The 18,102-nt window shown below is 37.5% G+C and overlaps 1 long non-coding RNA gene across 1 annotated transcript in view; it reads right to left on the reverse strand.

Annotated features, from left to right (window-relative positions):
• Positions 1-11,850: 11,850 nt before the first annotated feature.
• Positions 11,851-18,102, reverse strand: part of LOC130456413 (uncharacterized) — a 50,033-nt gene continuing 43,781 nt past the window's right edge. Inside the window, exon 2 of the long non-coding RNA XR_008915218.1 lies at positions 11,851-11,997. This is a non-coding gene — a long non-coding RNA (uncharacterized LOC130456413). The remainder of the gene's footprint in view (positions 11,998-18,102) is intronic.

Below are 18,102 nucleotides of genomic sequence, written 5' to 3' on the forward strand. Positions count from 1 at the left end.
GGTCAAGGAGAAAATACTGCAAACAGCCAGAAAGAAACCATTCAAATATCATGGAGCCCCAGTCAGGATTACATAGGATCTGGCAGCTCCTTCACTGAAGAATCAGAATTCTACCTAAATTAATTTATTTATTCAGTGCCATACCAATCAGATTACAAAAACTTTTATAGAACTAGAAAAAAAAATAAAAAAAAATCATCTGGAAATACAACAATTCAAGAATATCAAGAGAACTAATGAAAAAAAAATGTTAAGGATGGTGGCCTAGTAGTACTAGATCTTAAACTGTACTATAAAGCAGTGATCATCAAAACAATATGGTACTGACTAAGAGATAGAAGGGTGGAATGATGAAATAAACTTGGGGTAAATGACAGTTGCAAGATAATGATTGATAAATCCAAAGAGTCCATCTTTTGGGACAAGAACCCACTATTTGACAAAAACTGCTGGGAGAATTGGAAAATAGTATGGGAGAAATTAGGTTTAGATCAACATATCACACCCTATACCAAGATAAATTCAAAATGGGTAAAGGACTTAAATATAAAGAGGGAAATTATAAGCAAATTAGGTGAACATAGATAGTAACCTGTCAGAGTTCTATGGGAAAGGAAGGAATTTAAGACCAAGAAAGAGATAGAGAACATTATAAAATATAAAAATGAATAATTTTGATTACATTAAATTTAAAAGTTTTTGAACAAACAAAACCAATGCAACAAAAATTAGAAGGGAAGCAACAAATTGGGGAAAATATTTAAACAAAATTCTCTGGCAAAGGTCTAATTTCTCAAATTTATAAGGAACTAAGTCAATTACATAAGAAATCAAGCCATTCCTCCATTGACAAATGGTCAAGGGTCATGAATAGGCAGTTTTCAGATGAAGAAATCAAAACTATCAATAACCACATTAAAATTCTAAATCTGTCACAATTACAGAAATGTAAATCAAAAGAACTCTGAGATACCACCTCATACCTAGCAGATGGACCAATATTACAGTAAAGTAAAATAATAAATGTTAGAGGGGATTGTGGCAAAATTGGGACACTAATGCATTGCGAGTGGAGTTGTGGATTAATCCAACCATTCTGGAGGGGAATTTGAAATTATGCCCAAAGGGTTTAAAATATTGCATGCCCTTTGATACAGCAATATTACTACTAGGTTTGTACCCCAAAGAGATAATAATGAAAAACATCTGTACAAAAATATTCAAAGCCTCACTCTTTGTGGTGGTAAAAAAATTAGAAAATGAGGGGCTATTCCTTGATTGGGGAATGGCTGAACAAATTGTGGTATACGATGATGATGGAATATTATTGTGCTATAAGGAATGATGAACTGCTTGATTTCTATAAAAACTAGGAAGACCTCCATGAACTGATGCAGAATGAAATGAGAAGAAACAGGAGAACATTGTACACAGTAACTAAAACATTATGGGACGCTCAAATGTAATAACTGTGCTACTAATAGCAATGCAATGATCTGGGATAATCCTGAGGGATTTATGAGAAAGAATGCTATCCATATTGAGAAAAAGAACTATGGGAGTAGAAATGCAGAAGAAAAACATATGGTTTATCACTTATTTATATGGGTATAGGATTTGAAGTTTTGGTTTTAAAAGATTACTTTATTATGAAAACAAATAATATGGAAATAGGTATTGAGTGAAAATACATATAAAACCCAGTGGAATTGCTTGTCAGCTTTGGGAAGGGGGAGGGAAAAGGGAAGGGAGAGAACATGAACCATGTAACCATGGAAAAATACTTAAAATTTTTTTTAAATTAGATATCTTTATTTTGGAGAAGGGGTGAACACATAAATTTGGGTAGGAGAGACTTTCTGTTGGTTTATTTATCTATCATCTGATGAATGTATGTATGTTCAAATTTTCAGTTGTAGTTTTATGCTTAAGGTTGAACTTACTGGATCATTAATTCTTTCAAGCTGTCAAACACTAGGAACCAACGTGGACTCACTAAGGAAAAAATCAGATTAATTTCATTTCCTTTTTGGCAAGAGTGTTAAACTGGAAGATCAGGGGAATGCTATAAAAAATAGTACACAGTCTCAAATTCTTCATTTATAAAAATGGAATAATAATAATCATTGTACTAACTTCATTGAACTATTGCAACAAAAACACTGTAAACTACAAATTTTGAATTTTTTAATATAGATATAATTTCCTAATGACAACTCTTCTCCATAAAATCTATCCATATGTAATATGTATATATATATATATATATATATGTATATATATATATATATATAGTTAAGTAAAATGTAGGTAGTTAAGCAAACAAACACAAGTGTTGAGAAGAGAGAGATATATTTCATTATTAATTTTCGAAAGTCAAGACTTCAAGGATTTTGGCCTCAGAGTGGTTTTCATTTTCATATGTCTTATTAGTGGCTGTTTGGTGCATTAATTTGTTGTTGTCATTGTTCCTCCTTCCTTTTTGAAGCCAGAAGAAGCCCAATGATAGCATGGACTTGATATATTGACCAAAGCATGAATTAGGTTTAATTGGATTAAAGGAGGCAGAGTTACAGAAAGTCATGAGCTTCACTTTCTCTTTCAGAGTAATTGAAATCTAGTGGCAGGAGAAAAATCAGGATGACTGGGGTCCAGGGTATAGTGGATAACTTTCGTCATGACATGACCTTTTATAGTTGGCTTACTGTAGAATTATGTGAAATTTGTTGTCTAAACCTAATTTGTCCAAAATTAATTTCTAGTTTTCCCAGAAGTTCTTGCTAAATAGAGAATCTTTGTCCCGGTGGTTTATGGTCTTAGAGTTATTAAATGTAAAACTATTTTGTTGAAGTACTTCTGGGGCCTTGCTTACCTAATCTGTTCTACTGTATACATACATACATACATACATACATATATGAGTGTGTGTATATGCACACATATTATCATATTAAAAATTTTTTTTCCAAATTACATGTGGATACAATTTTTTTCATTTTTATTTAGAATATTTTTATTTATTATATTAATTATATATTATAATATTATTTATTTCATATTAATTTAGAATATTTTTCCATGGTTACATAATTCATGTTCTTTACCTCCCCTCCTTCTTCCCCCTCTCCCATAGCCAATGAGCAGTTCCACTGGATTTTACATGTATCATTATTCAAAACCTATTTCTAAATTATTAATATTTGCAACAAAGTGATCATTTAAAGTCAACATTCTCAATCATATCCCCATTGAGCCATGTGATCAAGCAGTTGTTTTTCTTCTACGTTTCTACTCCCACAATTCTTTCTCTGGATGTGGATAGCATTCTTTGTCATAAGTTTCTCTGGATTGTCCTGGATCATTGCATTGCTGTTACAAAAGAAGTCCATTACATTTGTTTGTACCACAGTGTATCAGTCTCTGTGTACAATGTTCTCCTGGTTCTGCTCCTTTCACTCTGCATCAATTCCTGGAGGTCATTCCAGTTCACATGGAATTCTTCCAGTTCATTATTCCTTTGAGCACAATAGTATTCCATCACCAACATATACCACAATTTGTTCAGCCATTCCCCAATCAATTGACATCCCCTCATTTTCCTTTTTTTTTTGCCACCACAAAGAGGGCAGCTATAAATATTTTTATACAAGTCTTTTTCCCTATTATCTCTTTGGGGTATGAAACCAGCAGTGTATGGCTGGATCAAAGGGCAAATTCCAAATTGCTTTCCGGAGTGGTTGGATCAATTCACAACTCCACCAGCAATGCATTAGTATCCCAATTTTGCCACATCCCCTCCAATATTTATTACTTTCCTTTGCTGTCATATTGGCCAATCTTCTAGCACCATAAGAGTTGTTTTGATTTGCATTTCTTTAATGATAAGAGATTTAGGATACAATTTTTAATATTCATTTTCTGACATTTTACAATCCATGCTCTTTCCCTCTCTTCCCAACTCTCCCCAAGGCAAGTAATATGATATATGTTTTACAAATATTATCATATAATGTATATTTCCCTATTCATTATATTGTGAAATAAGACATATTGCTTACACTAAGGAAAATTGATGGAGGAAATAAAATGAAAAATTGTATATTTCAATGTGTATTCTGGCTATTTCTGCTCCTTCTGTGATGGTGGATATCCTTTTTTATCACAAGTCCCTTGGAATTGTTCTGAATCCTTGCTTTGTTGATAATAGTTAAGTCAGTTGATCATCATACATATTTACTGTCTACAACAGTCTCCTGATTCTGCTTACTTCACTTTCCATCATTTTTGAGAACTGTCCAGCAGTCTTCGAACTCAGGTTCCTTTTTGGTTAAGTGGGATGGCAAAGGTGAGTAAGCAGTGGTAGACAGCTTGGGTGTTTCAGACCTATTCTCAGGCATGTCAAAAAGCTGCTCCGCTTGGCACAGGGTTCATCTTTATTATATAGCTCAGTGGTTAAATATTTCTCTGGCACACAGTCATTTTTCAATATATATGATTTCTTTTCTTTTTTTTTTAACAGTTTTTGAATTAATTTATTTAGTCAATTTAGAATATTATTCCTTGGTAACAAGAATCACATTATTTCCCTCCCTCCCCTCTCCCCACCCTTCCCGCAGCTGATGCGCAATTTCATTGGGTATTACATATGTCCTTGATCAGAACCTATTTCCATGTTGTTGGTGTTTGCATTAGGATGTTCATTTAGAATTTACATCCTCAGCCATATCCCCTCGACCCATGTATTCAAGCAGTTGTTTTTCTTCTGTGTTTCTACTCCTACAGTTTTTCCCCTGAATGTGGATAATTTTTTTTTTCTCATAGATTCCTCCAAGTTGTTCAGGATCACTGCATTGCCACTAATGGAGAAATCTATTACATTCAATTGTACCACAGTGTATCAGTCTCTGTGTACAATGTTCTCCTGGTTCTGCTCCTTTCACTCTGCATCAATTCCTGGAGGTCATTCCAGTTCCCATGGAATTCCTCCAGTTTATTATTCCTTTGAGCACAATATTATTCCATCACCAACATATACCACAATTTGTTCAGCCATTCCCCAATTGAAAAGCATCCCCTCATTTTCCAATTTTTGGCCACCACAAAGAGCTCAGCTATGAATATTTTTGTACATGTCTTTTTCCTTATTATCTCTTTGGGGCACAAACCCAAAAGTGGTATGGCTGGATCAAAGGGCAGACACTCTTTTAGCGTCCTTTGGGCATAGTTCCAAATTGCCCTGCAGAGTGGTTGGATCAATTCACAACTCCACCAGCAATACATTAATGTCCCGACTTTGCCACATCCTCTCCAGCATTAATTATTTTCCATTGCTGTCATGTTAGCCAGTCTGCTAGGTGAGAGGTGATACCTCAGAGTTTTGATTTGCATTTATCTGATTATAAGAGATTTAGAACATTTTTTCATGTGCTTATTAATAGTTTTGATTTCTTTAACTGAAAACTGCCTATTCATGTCCCTTGCCCATTTATCAATTGGAGAATGGATTGATTTTTGTACAATTGGTTTAACTCTTTATAAATTTGAGTAATTAGGCCTTTATCAGAGGTTTTTATTATGAAGATTGTCTTCTAATTTTGGTTGCATTGGTTTTGTTTGTACAAAACCGTTTTAATTTGATGTAATCAAAATTATTGATTTTATATTTTGTGATTTTTTCTAACTCTTGCTTGGTTTTAAAGTCTTTCCTTTCCCAAAGATCTGACATATATATTATTCTATGTTCACCTAATTTTGCTTATAGTTTCCTTCTTTATATTCAAGTCATTTACCCATTCTGAGTTCATCTTGGTGTAGGGTGTGAGGTGATGATCCAAACCTAATCTCTCCCACACTGTCTTCCAGTTTTCTCAGCAGTTTTACATCAAATAGTGGGTTTTGGTTCCCAAAGCTGGGATCTTTGGGCTTGTCATAGACTGTCTTGCTGAGGTCACTTACCCCATGCCTGTTCTACTGATCCTTCTTTCTATCTCTTAGCCAGTACCACATTGTTTTGATGACTATCGTTTGAGATCTGGGACTGCAAGGCCTCTTTACTTCACATTTTTCCCCCATGATTTCCCTAGATATCCTTGATCTTTTATTCTTCCAAATGAACTTTGTTATGGTTTTTTCTAATTCAGTAAAAAAGTTTTTTTGGTAGTTCAATGGGTATGGAACTAAATAAGTAAATTTGGGTAGGATGGTCATTTTATTATGTTAGCTCATCCTACCCATGAGCAGTTGATGTTTTTCCAATTGTTTAGATCTAGTTTTAATTGCGTGGAAAGTGTTTTGTAGTTGTGTTCATATAGTTCCTCTGTTTGTCTAGGCAGATAGATTCCTAAGTATTTTATATTGTCTAGGGTGATTTTAAATGGAATTTCTCTTTCTAATTCTTGATGCTGAGATGTGTTGGAGATATATAGAAATGCTGATGACTTATGTGGGTTTATTTTGTATCCTGCAACTTTGCTAAAGTTGTTGATTCTTTCGACTAGCTTATTGGTTGATTCTCTGGGGTTCTTTAAGTCGATCATCATATCATCTGCAAAGAGTGATAGCTTGGTCTCCTCATTGGCTATTTTAATACAATCAATTTCTTTTTCTTCTCTAATTGCCACAGCTAGTGTTTCTAGTACAATGTTAAATAATAGAGGTGATAATGAACATCCTTGTTTCACTCCTGATCTTATTGGGAAGGCTTCTAGTTTGTCCCCATTGCAGATGATGTTTGCTGATGGTTTTAGAGATATACTGTTTATTATTTTTAGGAAAGGCCCTTCTATTCCTATACTTTCTAGTGTTTTCAATAGGAATGGGTGTTGTATTTTGTCAAAGGCTTTTTCTCCATCTATTGAGATAATCATGTGATCTTTGTTGGTTTGCTTGTTAATATGGAAATTGTTAATATGGAAAACCATCCACATAATTCTTAATTATGTGGATGGTTTTCCTAATATTGAACCAGCCCTGCATCCCTGGTATAAATCCTACTTGATTATGGTGAGTGACCCTTCTGATCACTTGCTGGAGTCTTTTTGCTAGTATCCTATTTAAGATTTTTGCATCTATATTCATTAAGGAGATTGGTCTATAGTTTTCTTTCTCTGTTTTTGACCTGCCTGGCTTTAGAATCAGTACCATATTTGTGTCATAAAATGAATTTGGTAGAACTCCTTCTTTGCTTACTCTGTCAAATAGTTTGTATAATATTGGGATTAACTCTTCTTTGAATGTTTGATAGAATTCACTTGTGAATCCATCAGGCCCTGGTGATTTTTTCTTAGGGAGTTCTTTGATGGCCTCTTCAATTTCTTTTTCTGATATGGTGTTGTTTAGGTAATCTATTTCTTCCTCTGTTAGTCTAGGCAATTTATATTTTTGTAAATATTCATCCATATCACCTAGGTTGCCATATTTATTGTCATATAACTGGGCATAATAATTTTTAATGATTGACTTAATTATTGCTTCATTAGAGGTGAGATCTCCTTTTCATCTTGGATAGTATCAATTTGGTTTTCTTCTTTTCTTTTTTTAATTAGATTGACCATTACTTTGTCTATTTTATTTGTTTTTTCAAAGTACCAGCTTCTAGTCTTATTTACTAAATCAATAGTTCTTTGACTTTCAATGTTATTAATTTCTCCTTTGATTTTTAGGATCTCTAATTTAGTCTTCATCTGAGGATTTTTACTTTGTTCACTTTCTGGTTTTTTAATTTGCATGCCAAATTCATTGACCTCTTCCCTCTCTAATTTGTTAATATATGAACTCAAGGATATGAATTTCCCCCTGAGTATTGCTTTAGCTGCATCCCATAGATTTTGAAAGGATGTCTCATCATTGTCATTTTCTTCAATTAAATTATGATTTGTTTTTTTAACCAATTTTGGAGAATCATATTGCTTAATTTCCAATTAATTTTTTATTTGCCTCTCCATGTACCCTTACTAATTATTATTTTCATTGTATTGTGACCTGAGAAGGTTGCATCTATTATTTCTGCTCCTTTGCACTTCTTTGCAATGCAGTTATGCCCTAATACATGGTCAATCTTTGTGAATGTACCATGTGCTTCTGAAAAGGTGTTTTCCTTTTTGTCCCTATTTATTTTTTCTCCACATATCTACTAACTCTAATTTTTCTAAGATTTCATTCACTTCTCTTACCTCTTTCTTATTTATTTATTTTTTGTTTGATTTATCTAGTTCTAATAGAGGAAGTTTCTGGTCTCCCACTAATATAGTTTTTCTATCTATTTCATCCTTGAGCTCCACTAGTTTCTCCTTTAGAAATTTGGATGCTATACCATTTGATGCATACATGTTGATTACTGATATTTCCTCATTGTCTATACTGCCTTTTACCAGGATGTAATTGCCTTCCGTATTTCTTTTAACTAGGTCCATTTTTACTTTGGCTTTGTCAAGTATCATGATTGCAACTCCTGCCTTCTTTTTTTTCAGTTGATGCCCAATAGATTTGGCTCCATCCTCTTACTTTTACCCTATGTGCATCTACCTTCCTCATGTGTGTTTCTTGTAGACAGCATATGGTAAGGTTTTGGATTCTAATACATTCTGCTATTTGCTTGCATTTTATGGGTGAGTTTATTCCATTCACATTCAAAGTAATGATTACCAGTTGTGTATTTCCCAGCATTTTGATTTCTACTCCTAGTCCTGCCTTTTCTTCTTTCAGTATTTCCTTCTACACCAATGTTTGGTTTTTAATCAGTTTCCCTAATTCCCACCCTTATTTTACTTTCCATTCTACCCCTGTCCCTTCTTATTCCCCCCTTATTTTCTTTACAGTCTTTTAAAACTACCCCCCCCCACCCTCTCCATCCCTTGTATTTGTTCCCTCCCCACCAGTCTGTTTGTTACCCTTCTAATTCCCTATAGGGCACAAATCAATTCTCTGCCCCAATGGATTGGATTGTTCTTCCCTCTTTGAGTCAATTTCAATGCATGTAAGAGTTGAGTATTTCCTATCTCCAACCTCTTTACCCTTCCAGTGTATTGATGTTCTCCCCTCTCCCACCATGAGCTTCTTTGTGACATATGAATTTACCCCCTTTTGTTTCTTTTCCCATATTTTTAGGATTAAACTCTTTTTAAATTCTAGTTGTATATATATAATATATACATATATACACACATGTATATGTATTTATACATAGATATATCTCCACTTTTCCCTCTTGTTCTAGAATATCAGGTCAGTTTTCTTGGAAAATTTCCTGTAGAACGATGTCCAGGCTTTTTCTTTTGTCATGGTCTTCTGGTAGACCAATGATTCTTAAGTTGTCTCTCCTGGAATGATTTTCTAAATCTTCTGTTTTGTGAATGAGGTGCTTCATATTTTCCTCATTTTTTTCATTCTTTTGTCCTGCTGCCTTGTGAAGTTGCTTGCTTCTAGTTGTTGTATTCTAGATTTTAAAGATTGGATTTCTTCCCTGGCTTTTTGGTCATCCTCCTTCTGGTCTGATTTTCTTTGGAGGTCATCTTTCATCTTCTCTGCCTCATCTTTCATTTTCTTTGCCTCATCTTTCATCTCCTTTGCCTCATTTTCAAGCTGATTAATTTTGGCTTTCAAGACACTGTTTTCTGTTTCCAGATGACTTATCTTGATTTTTAAGTTCTTTTTCCAGTTGTCTTCAGCCTCTCTTAATTGTGTTTTGAATTGTATTTTGAGTTCTTCCAGAGCCTGTATATAATTCACAGGATTTTCTGTTGTTTTTTTTTTTTGCTTGGTGTTCCCTCATCCTTCTCTGTTCCATTTGCTCTTTGTTCATTGTCTGTATAGAAGCTGTTGATTGTAATTTCTTTTTTCTTTTTCTGTTGTTTGCTCATATTTACCCCTTCTTTACTCCCTGTAGTTGCCTGAGCTCTTGCTCCTCTCTTTTTTTTTTTTCTTGGTGGTTTTGGGTTTTTCTGTCAGCCTTCACCCTTGGAGTTTTTTTTCTTTTTAAACCCTTACCTTCCGTCTTGGAGTCAATACTGTGTATTGATTGGCTCCAATCCTTGGAGTTTTGTCAGTGCTGTCTGTGGGGGAGGGATGTTGGAGCTTGAGCTTCCCTGCCCTCTGGAAGTTTTGATGGGATTAAGTCCAGCTGGGTTGCTGGATCTTCCCTGAGGCCAAAACTTCGGGAAGGGTGGGGAGAATATTGAGTGTCTCCTCTGCTGCTACTATTCCTCCTGCTCTGTGCTCTGCATTTCTCCTCTATCTGATTCCCCACTCCTTGTGTTGGACACTCTGAGCCTGGTACAGCTTTATCTGTAAGGTACTCCCTCCAGACCAGTGCCTTTTCCCCTCCCAGAGGTTCCAGCTGCTCCTGGAGGCTTAGCGCTCTAGGAGGGGATGGGGGGGAGGGGTCCTGGGACCTTCCTTCTGCCTTCCCCTTAAACCTGAATGTTCTCGGATTTTGACTTTTGGGGGCATACCTTTTAAGTTGAATCCAGCAGGAATTCCTTGGCTCTGTCTTATTGTTAGGTTTGATTTTCAGTCCCCTAGGAGCATTTAGTTTGTAATAGGTAAGGAAGGGTTTTCAGAGGTCTGAACGTTTGCTTCCTCTACACTGCCATCTTGACTCCCAACATACATGATTTCTTGCAGGTGATTGGTTGTGTCACACATTAACTTCTAACAGGTTGTTTAATTAACATTCTATAATCCTCTTGCATACCATGTTGCTACAACAAAAATTTGCTAGAGATAGATGACCCAGACTGGGTAACCAGGGAGTCAGTTCCCACTGACCTGTGGGATGTCCAGCTAGGAGAATCATTGTTGCTTTTAATCAGCTTTCATAATCAATCAGAATTACTTAGGGAGATAAGTAACAAAACCATTTGCTGCTAGGTGTAGGGTTAAAGGGGAAATTCAATATGACCCAGAATCAGGTATTTTTCTATTTTCCAAGTTGCATTTTTTCTCTTTGTTTCCTCAGGCACTTAGTGATATTGCTCTGGCTATTGTAAACATAACAAATCATTGAAGTGTGTCCTATCAGCTTGGGCTTGAGAAGTGATTAATGTTCTTGACATGCCTGGCTTGCAATGGGTATGGGGAATCTAAGTGTGATTCTGCTAAGAGAGAGAAAGGAGGGGGTACTGGGTGCATGGAATTATTTTAGATTTTAATTCTGTGAATAAGATCTTTGGAGTGGACCTTTGGGGTGGTATTCGGGGGGATTAAGCATGGGATATGTGTGTTAACCCTGTAAATATTTGCTCTCATATTATTTCTCCTGAAACTGGGGTAAGAACAATAATCATAACAATTTCATCAGTATGGGAAATTAGTGGGAATTAGTAAGGGAAATGCGTCATATAGAGGGGGGCTGACTGGGTGTCATCTTCCCAAGGGGTCGCTTTGCAACCCTGGTTTCCACCTTGTCAGACAATGTGGGTTTGACGGCCCTCAACACATCATTTCATATAGGTCTTTCTAAGTTTTTTATAATCATCTTGTTTGTCATTTCTTATGGCACAATAGTATTTCATTACAATCATATGCCACAACTGGTTTAGCCATTCCCCAATTGATAAACATGTCTTTAACTTTTAGTTCTCTCCCACTACAAAAAGAGCTGCTATAAATATTTTAGAGCATACAGTTTCTTTTCCTTTTTTTCTTGATCACCTTAGGAAAGAATTCTATTGCACAGTTTTATAACTCTTTGGGTATGACTACAGATTACTTTACAAAATAGTTGGATCAGTTCACAGTTCCACCAACAATGTAATAGTGTCCCCATTTTCCCACATCCTTTCCAACATTTATTATTTTACCTATGATATCATTTTGAGAATTATTGCTTTATAATATAGCTTTGAGATCTGGTGCTGTCAGGCCCCTTTTATTCTTTCTCTTTTTTCATTATTTTCTTTTGGCATTCTTGACCTTTTGTTTCTCCAAGTGAATCTGATTATTATTCTTTCCAGTTCTATGAATTAATCCCTTGCTAGTTTGATTGATGTGGCACTAAATCTGTAAATGAATTTAGATAATACAATTATTTGTTAGCACATTGGTATGGATGATGAAATCTATAATTATTTTCCTTCATTTCTGAACGAGTGACTTGTGATTGTATTAATACATATTCTTAGTTCTCATTTAGTATGTTTTATAATTATTTCTTATATAATTTTTTCTCTCCTCTTGTAGTTTTGTTAGTATTATTCAGAAAAGTTAATGGTTTATGGGTTTATTTTATATTCAGCTACTTTACACAAGTTATTGCTTTAGCTTTTTCACTAACTCTCTGGGATTATCTAAATAAACCATCATATGAAATACAAAAAGAGAAAATTTTGCTCCTTGTTAGCCAGTACTATTCATTTAATCTTCTTTTCTTATATCATAACTATTAACTCTAATAAAAGCAGTAGCAACCTTTGATTTTATTGGGAAGGCTTCTCCTCTGTTACAAAAATAATAATTCTAGTTTTAAATTGGCTCTTTTTATTATCTGAAGGAAAGGCCCATTTATTTGCATGCTAGGAAAGCACTTTGTAAAGTGTAAAATGATATAGAATATAAGCTTAAAAATAAGAGAGTATGACAAAGGTAGACAAAAAAGTGAATATGATCTTAGACTGTACAGGTAGAAGTCTCATTTCCAGAGCCAGGGAAATTAAAGTCCTACTGTCCTCTGCAAGGATCAAATTCCATCTGGAGTACTGAATCTAGTTCTGGGTTCTGTACTTTGGAAAGGACATTGACCTACCAGGATCCATCCAGGGGAAAGCAACTAAGAAAAGGATATGAAGAGAACATATCCTATAGTGCCTGGAGACAGGAGGTCCTGGGTTCAAATTTGACCTCAGACATTTCCTAGCTACGCGTTAGGCAAGTCACTTAGTCCCAATTATCTAACCTTTTTTGCTCTTCTGCCCAATAGAAGGTAAGGGTTAAAAAAAGAAAGGAACCATATCCAGATTGTGTAAGAAAAATCTTAGGGGTGACTATCATTATTTTCAATAGCTTTGGGGTTATTGTGGGACATTAGATTTGTGTTGGACTTAAATGGGAGAACTAAGACTAGAAGAAATTACAGGGAAACAGATTTTTGGCCCAGGATAAGAAAGAGCTTTTTTCCCTTTTCATAAGAAAGAACTTTCTAACAATCTTGGTGGTTCAGCCAATGGAATGAGTTGGCATGAGAAATATTGGGTGGTGAGTTCTTCTTGCTGGAGATAATTAATCAGAGGCCAGAAGACCATTTGCTCAGAAAGACAGCATAAGTTTGCAGTCAGAGGGTCTAGATGAGAATCCTGACTCTGCTGCTTGTCTAGAGGCAGATAGGTGGTATACTGAGTAGAATCCTGGACTTGGCATTAGGAAGCCCTGAGTTCAAATCCAACCTCAGACACTTATTAGGTGTGTGAACTTGAGTAAGCCATGTAACCTCGATCCACCTCAGTTTTCCTCATCTGTAAAATGGACTGCCCGGGGTGCTTGTGAGGATCAAATGAGTTAACAATTGTAAAGCATCAGCCAGTGTTTGGTCAATGTTAACAATTATTATTATCTGTCTAATCCTGGTTGGTCACTCCTATTTCTGAGCTTTCATTTCCTCATCTATAATATGTTGAGAGTAGACGAGAGGACCTACAAGGTCTTTTCTGGATCCAATCTAAGTGACCAGAAGGGTGTTGATAGAAGGGGCTCTTGAAAGGAAGAGGGATGACCTCTGGGGTCTAGACGTCTCATTCCTGTTCTGGGAGGGGTCTGCTCACAAAGATCACAGGGAATACCAAGCAATGGTGCTGGGCTCCTGGGGGAAGGGCCAATCCTTTAATGCCAGGGACGTAATCAAGGAGTTTAGGGGAAGGTGTTAAATGAACAGGAACAAATTCCATCCTGTCTCCCCGGCCCTGCTGGAAAACTAAGGTTTGTTGTCCAGGAAGGTATTCCAAGAAGCCTTGACCACCTGGGCTGTCTCAAGCCGATACAGCTACTTTGCAGGGCCCATCTCTACTCGGATAACTGACTTCCTCAACAAAATCTCCTGGAAAAGCCCGAAGACGTCAAAAAAGTGAAATGCAAATTTCTTTCCAGGATGAATCAGAGCTCCGGGGCCTGACTATACATATGTAAATAAGAGTCATCACACCCTGGGAAAAGCTGCTCACTCCCCAAAATCCTCTCCCAGCCAGCCTTCCAGGCTGCAGCTTGGGGAAAATAAAAGTCATTTGGGAAAATAAACACGGGTAAACTGTCGCCAGGATTGGCTATATAGAAAGTCAGAGGGGGAAGGGCCCAGACAAATCATAGCATCAGGGACATAACTGGGAAAAGGTGGCCAGAGTTAGTCAAGAGGTGCCAACCTCGGGGCACTGGGGTCACATGGCTACTTCTCTCCCGAATCTTCCAGCCCCTCCACATTCTGGTCCCACTGGAGGGACCAGAATGCACCAGGATGATGCCCTTAGGTATCATTTCCCTTTCTTCCTAGGAGTTATCCGCAGGGGTACCAGGGAGGCAGACTCTGCCTGCAGCCCTCCTTCCCTCCCCACCTCTCTTCTTCCTCCTCCTTTGCCCTAGACAACCAAAGGCTTGGGATCAGCATCACCGGAAGGGTCCTTAGAGGCCATTCAGTTCTTCATTTTACATATGAGGAAACTGAGGCCTCCCAGATTTATTTGCCTAGGGCCACAAAGATCATAGGATTGTAGATCCATCATTTACAGTCCAACTCCTTCATGAGAAACCTGAGGTCCAGGACGGGGAAGCTGAATAGACAAAGGTCAGATACACAGCAAGTGGCAGAGCCAGAGATTTGAAACCAGGCCTTGGGACTCCACATCTCGTAGTATTTTTTTAACCCTTACCTTCCATCTTGGAGTCAGTACTGTGTATCAGTTCTAAGGCAGAAGGGTGGTAAGGGCTAGGCAATGGGGGTCAAGTGACTTGCCCAGGGTCACACAGCTGGGATGTGTCTAAGATCTCATTTGAATCCAGAACTTTCCAGATCCACTGAGCTACCCAGCTGCCCCCCAGTACTTTTTTTTTTTTAACATTTACCTTCTGTCTTAGAATGAATACTGTGTATCAGTTCTAAGGCAGAAGGGTGGTAAGGGCTAGGCAAAGGGGGTTAAGTGACTTGCCCAGGGTCACACAGCTGGGATGTGTCTAAGATCTCATTTGAATCCAGAACTTTCCAGATCCACTGAGCTACCCAGCTGCCCCCCAGTACTTTTTTTTTTTAACATTTACCTTCTGTCTTAGAATGAATACTGTGTATTGGTTCCAAGGCAGAAGAGTGGTAAGGGCTAGGCAAAGGGGGTTAAGTGACTTGCTTGGGATCACACAGCTGGGAAGAGTCTGAAGTCACATTTGAACCCAGGACCTCCCGTCTCTAGGCCTGGCTCTCCATCCACAGAGCCACCCAGCTCCTCCCCCCACCCCCCACCCCCAGTACTTCTTTTTAATGATGCATTCCCCTTTAAAATCTGAGTTCAAATGTGGTCTCAAGATACTTACTAGCTATGTGACCCTGGAAGAACTACATAACCCTTAATCCCACCTTAGTCTCCTCATCTGTCAAATGAGCTAGAGAAGGCTATGGCAAACCCCTCCAGTATCTCTGCCAAGAAACCCCTGAATGGGGTTGCAAAGAATTAGACACAACTGAAAAAAAACTGAGCACCAGCAGCAACTACTAAATGAGGGAGAGATTCACACTATCGGTTTTGGGGAGACTCCATTGCTGTTGCGAATGCATGAAGGGTTACTCTGAGAAGAAGAGATTGGGCTTTTTCTGGTGGGTCCCAGAGGGCAGAGCTGTTGGAAGAAGTTGGGGAGTCAAATTTCAGTGTGACATGATAGTCGCAGAAACTCACATTTATGAAGCACTTTTATGGCTGCTCCATCATGGCTCCATGATCTCATTCACGTGAGTATTCCGGCCCTTGGAGCACATCACAATCCATCTAGGCTGTCTCATTCTCATTTTGCCTACATCCTTCTGCAAGTCCTCCACGAAGATCTCCCTGAAGCTCTATGTCCGTTCCTTCCTCTCATTTTTTAAATAGTTGTTGATATTCCTTATAGCTGAAGCTTCAGCTACTCCCTCTTGCCTCTGGGAGAAAATAGCACCTTCTTTATTTGGCCTTTAAAGCCTTTCACAGCCAGGCTCTGGCCTACCTTTGGAGGTCGACTGAATATTATTTGTTTTCATAGACTCTACAGTCCAGCCACACTAACCTAACTGATGGTCACTGTAAGTGATCATCTCTCTGCTCCTTCTGCCTGTTTGCCATCCTATGCCTGGAATGCTCTTCCGCCTAACCTCTGCTATTTGGGAGCTCTAATTCCTTTAAAAAAAATTAAATTATTTTTATTTAAACCCTTACTGCCTTAGAATCAAATCTGTGTATTGGTTCCAAGGCAGAAGAGTGGTAAGGGCTAGGCAATGGGGGTTAAGTGACTTGCCCAGGGTCACATAGCTAGGAAGTATCTGAGGCTAGATTTGAACCTAGGACTTCCCATTACTAGGTCTGACTCTCAATCCACTGAACCACCTGGCTGCCTCCCCTAATTCCTTTCACAACGTAAGGGTCTCCAACTGACAGATGGTCAAAAGATATGTATAGACAGTTTTCAGATGAACATATCAAGGCTATATAGAATCTCGTGAAAAAAAAATGCTCTAAATCACTTTTGAGTAAAGAAATGCAAATTAAAACAACCCTGAGGTAATATCTCACACCTATAAGATTGACCAATATGACAGAAAAGGAAAACCAGAAATGTTGGAAGGGATGTGGGGAAATTCAGACACTAATGCATTATTGGTGGAGTTGTGAACCGATCTAGTCATTCTAGAGAGTAATTTGGAACTATGACCAAAGGGCTATAAAACTCTGCATACATGCCCTTTGATCTAGCAATATGACTTACTAGGTCTGTAGTCCAAAAAGATTTTTAAAAAGAGAAAAGGACCTGTTTGTTCAAAAATATTAATGAATTGCATTTCTTTTTTGTGGTGGCAAAGCATTAGAAACTGAGGAGATGTCCATTAATTGAGGAATGGCCAAACAAATTGCAGTATAGAATTGTAATGGAATACTACTGCAATATAAGAAATGATGAGCTGAATGATTTCAGAAAGATCTGGAAACCACTATATGAAGTGATGTAAAGTGAAGTGAGCAAAAGGAGGAAAACATTGTACACAGTAACAGCAATATTATATGATGAACATATATGAATGACAGTTATTCCTAGCAATATAGCGATCCAAGAAAAATCCTTAAGGATTCATGAGGAAAAATGCCATCTGGGGGGCAGCTGGGTAGCTCAGAGGATTGAGAGCCAGGCCTAGAGACAGGCCTAGAGACAGGATGTTCTGGGTTCAAATCTGACCTCAGCCATTTCCCAGCTGTGTGACCCTGGGCAAGTCACTTGACCCCCATTGCCTAGCCCTTACCACTCTTCTGCCTTGGAGCCAATACACAGTATTGACTCCAAGACAGAAGGTAAGGGTTTAAAAAAAAAGAAAAAGAAAAATGTCATCTGCCTCCAGAGGAAGAACTGATAGTCTGAATGCAGACCAAGATATATACTATATTTCACTTTATTTCTGAACTTTTTTTGTTCAAGTTTTCTTTCACAAAATGACGAATGTGGAAAGATGTTTTACATTATTACCCATGTAAAATCTATATTAAATTGCTTGCTGTCTTAGGGAAGAGGGAAGGGAAGGAGGGAGGGAGGGTGAGAATTTGGTTCAAACTTAAAAAAATAAGTTTAAAAATTGTTTTTTCAGGGGGCAGCTGGGTAGCTCAGTGGATTGAGAGTCCAACCTAGAGATGGGAGGTCCTAGGTTCAAATTTGGTCTCAGACACTTCCCAGCCATGTGACCCTGGGCAAGTCACTTAACCTCCATTGTCTAGCCCTTACCACTCTTCTGCCTTGGAACCAATACACAGTATTGATTCTAAGACGGAAGGTGAGGGGTTTTTAAAAAATCATTTTTTCATTTAATTGAAGAAAAAAAATAAAATATGTATTTTTAAAAGACTTCATGGTCACTTCCTAGAAGAGGCTTTACCTTTGCCCCAGTTGTTAAGCACCCTTTCCCCA

This window comes from Monodelphis domestica, chromosome 1 (genome assembly GCF_027887165.1).
Source record: "Monodelphis domestica isolate mMonDom1 chromosome 1, mMonDom1.pri, whole genome shotgun sequence".
Taxonomy (NCBI): Eukaryota; Metazoa; Chordata; class Mammalia; order Didelphimorphia; family Didelphidae; genus Monodelphis; species Monodelphis domestica.